Genomic DNA, 4,065 nt, shown 5'->3' with positions numbered 1-4,065 from the left:
AGCCGACCGGACACACACACACACGCACACACAAACACACGCACACAGGCACACACGCACACACGCACACGTACACGCACACGCACACACTCTCCAACTCTCGACTCCTTTCCATTAGTCGCCTCTTAAGACAGGCAGGGCCTTCTTGCCACGGACGCATTCTTATCTCTGCGAGCCGAACAGACACACACACACACACTCGCACACACACACACGCACGCACACATACACTCTTCACCTCTCGACTCCTACCCATTATTCTCCTCCTACGACAGGCAGCGACTTCTTGCCACGGCCGTGTTCTTATTTCTGCAAGCTGAACGGACACACACACAAACGCACACACAAACACATGCACACAGGTACACACGCACACACGCACACGCACACGCACACACTCTTCACCTCTCGATTCCTATCCATTAGTCGCCTCTTAAGACAGGCAGGGCCTTCGTGCCACGGGCGTATTCTTATCTCTGCGAGCCGAACGGACACACACACACACACACACGCACACACGCACAAACACACGCACACACAAACACACACATACACTCTTCACCTCTCGACTCCAATTCATTAGTCGCCTACTACGACAGGCAGGGACTTCTGGCCACGGCCGTGTTCTTATCTCTGCGAGCCGAACGGACACACACACACTTACACACACGCACACACACGCACACACGCACACACGCACGCACAAATACATTCTTCACCTCTCGACTCCTACCCATTAGTCGCCCCTTACGACTAGCATGGCTTTCTTGCCACGGCTGTTTTCTTATCTCTGCGAGCCGAAGACACACACACACTTACACACACACACACTCACAAAAAGACACACACACGCAAACACGAACGCACACACGCACACACACACACGCACACACGCACGCACACACGCACACACACATACACGCACACACGCACACACACATACATTCTTCACCTCTCGACTCCTACCTATTCGTCGCCTCTTACGACAGGCAGGGCCTTCTTGCCTTGGCCGTGTTCTTATCTCTGCAAGCCGAAGACACACACACATACACACACACACACTCACAAACACACACACACAGGCAAACACGCACGCACACACGCACACACACACGCACACAGGCACGCACACACGCACACACACATACACTCACACACACACACACACACGCACACACGCACACACACATACATTCTTCACCTCTCGACTCCTACCTATTAGTCGCCTCTTACGACAGGCAGGGTCTTCTTGCTTCGGCCGTGTTCTTATCTCTGCAAGCCGAACAGACACACACACACATACTCACACACGCATGCACACATACATTCTTCACCTCTCGACTAATACCTATTCGTCGCCTCTTACGACTGGCATGGCTTTCTTGCCGCGGCTGTGTTCTTATCTCTGCGAGCCGAAGACACACACACATACACACACGCACACACGCACGCACACACGCACACACACATACACTCACACACACACACACACACGCACACACGCACACACACATACATTCTTCACCTCTCGACTCCTACCTATTAGACGCCTCTTACGATAGGCAGGGCCTTCTTGCCTCGGTCAAGTTCTTATCTCTGCAAGCCGAACTAACACACACAAATACTCACACACGCACACACACACGCACACACGCACACACACATACACTCTTCACCTCTCGACTCCTACCCATTAGTCGCCTCTTACGACAGGCAGGAACTTCTTGCCACGGCCGAGTTCTTATCTCTGTAAGCCGAAAGGACACACACACTGACACACACACGCACGCACACACACACACACACACACACACAAATACACTCTCCACCTCTCGACTTCTACCCATTAGTCGCCTCTTACGACAGGCATGGCCTTCTTGCTTCGGTCGTATTCTAATTTCTGCAAGCCGAACGGACACACACATACATAAACACACTTACACACGCACACACAAAGGAACACACACACACACATACACTCTTCATCTCTCGACTCCTACCAATTAGTCGCTCCTTACAGCAAGCATGGCCTCCTTGGCACGGCCGTATTCTTATCTATGCAAGCCGAACGGACACACACACATACACACACATACTTACACACACACGCACACACGCACACACGCACACACACATACACTCTTCACCTCTCGACTCCTACCCATTAGTCGCCTTTTACGACAGGCATGGCCTTCTTACCACGGCTGTATTTTTATTTCTGCGAGCCGAAGGGACACACACACACACACATACACACACATATACACACACATTCACACACACACACACACGCGCACACACGTACACTCTTCACCTCTCGACTCCAACCCATTAGTCGCCTCTTACGACAGGCATTGCCTTCTTGCAACCGCTGTTTTGTTATCTCTGCGAGCCGAAGGGGCACACACACATACACACACACACTTACACACACACACGCACACACGCACGCACAAATACATTCTTCACCTCTCGACTCCTACCCATTAGTCGCCCCTTACGACTGGCATGGCTTTCTTGCCACGGCTGTTTTCTTATCTCTGCGAGCCGAAGACACACACACACACACATACACACACACACACACTCACAAACACACACACACACACGCAAACAGGCACACACACGCACACACACACGCACACACGCACGCACACACGCACACACACATACACGCACACACGCACACACACATACATTCTTCACCTCTCGACTCCTACCTATTAGTCGCCTCTTACGACAGGCAGGGCCTTCTTGCTTCGGCCGTGTTCTTATCTCTGCAAGCTGAACGGACACACACGCATACTCACACACGCACACACACACGCATACACGCACACACACATACAATCTTCACCTCTCGACTCCTACCTATTAGTCGCCTCTTACGATAGGCAGGGCCTTCTTGCCTCGGACAAGTTCTTATCTCTGCAAGCCGAACTAACACACACACATACTCACACACGCACACACCCACGCACACACGCACACACACATACACTCTTCACCTCCCGACTCCTACTTATTAGTCGAACCTTACAAGAGGCAGATCCTCCTTGCCTCGGCCGTATTCTTATCTCTGCAAGCCAAATGGACACACACACATACACACACGCACACACGCTCACACACGGACACACGCACACACACACATACACTCTTCACCTCTCGACTCCTACCCATTAGTCGCCTCTTAAGACCGGCAGGGCCTTCTTGCCACGGACGTATTCTTATCTCTGCGGGCCGAACGGACACACACACATACCCACACACGCACACACACACGCACACACGCACACACACACACATACACTCTTCACCTCTCGACTCCTACCTATTAGTCGCCCCTTACAACAGGCAGGGTCTTCTTGCCTTGGCCGTATTATTATCTCTGCAAGCCTGACGGATACACACACATACACACACACTCACACACGCACACACACACGCACACACGCACACACGCACACACACACATACACTCTTCACCTCTCGACTCCTACCTATTAGTCGCCCCTTACAACAGGCAGGGTTTTCTTGCCTTGGCCGTATTATTATCTCTGCAAGCCTGACGGACACACACACATACACACACTCACACACGCACACACACGCACACACGCACACACACACACACACATACACTCTTCACCTTTCGACTCCTACCCATTTGTCGCCTCTTACGACAGGCAGGGCCTTCTTGACTCGGCCGTATTCTTATCTTTGCAAGCCGAACGGACACACATACTTACACACACACGCACGCACACACGCACACATACACACACAAACACTCACACATGCACAAACACACGCACACACGCACACACGCACACACACACAGATACACTCTTCACCTCTCGACTCCTACCTATTAGTCGCCTCTTACGATAGGCAGGAACTTCTTGCCACAGCCGTGTTCTTATCTCTGAAAGCCGAAAGGACACAGACACACACGCGCACACAAACACACGCACACAGGCACACACGCACACACGCACACGCTCACGCACACGCACACACTCTCCACCTCTCGACTCCTACCCATTAGTCGCCTCTTACGAC

The sequence above is a fragment of the Diabrotica undecimpunctata genome, unplaced genomic scaffold (assembly GCF_040954645.1).
Source record: "Diabrotica undecimpunctata isolate CICGRU unplaced genomic scaffold, icDiaUnde3 ctg00000590.1, whole genome shotgun sequence".
Taxonomy (NCBI): Eukaryota; Metazoa; Arthropoda; class Insecta; order Coleoptera; family Chrysomelidae; genus Diabrotica; species Diabrotica undecimpunctata.
The sequence above is the reverse complement of the archived record's forward strand: the minus strand, read 5'-3'. Positions refer to the sequence as shown.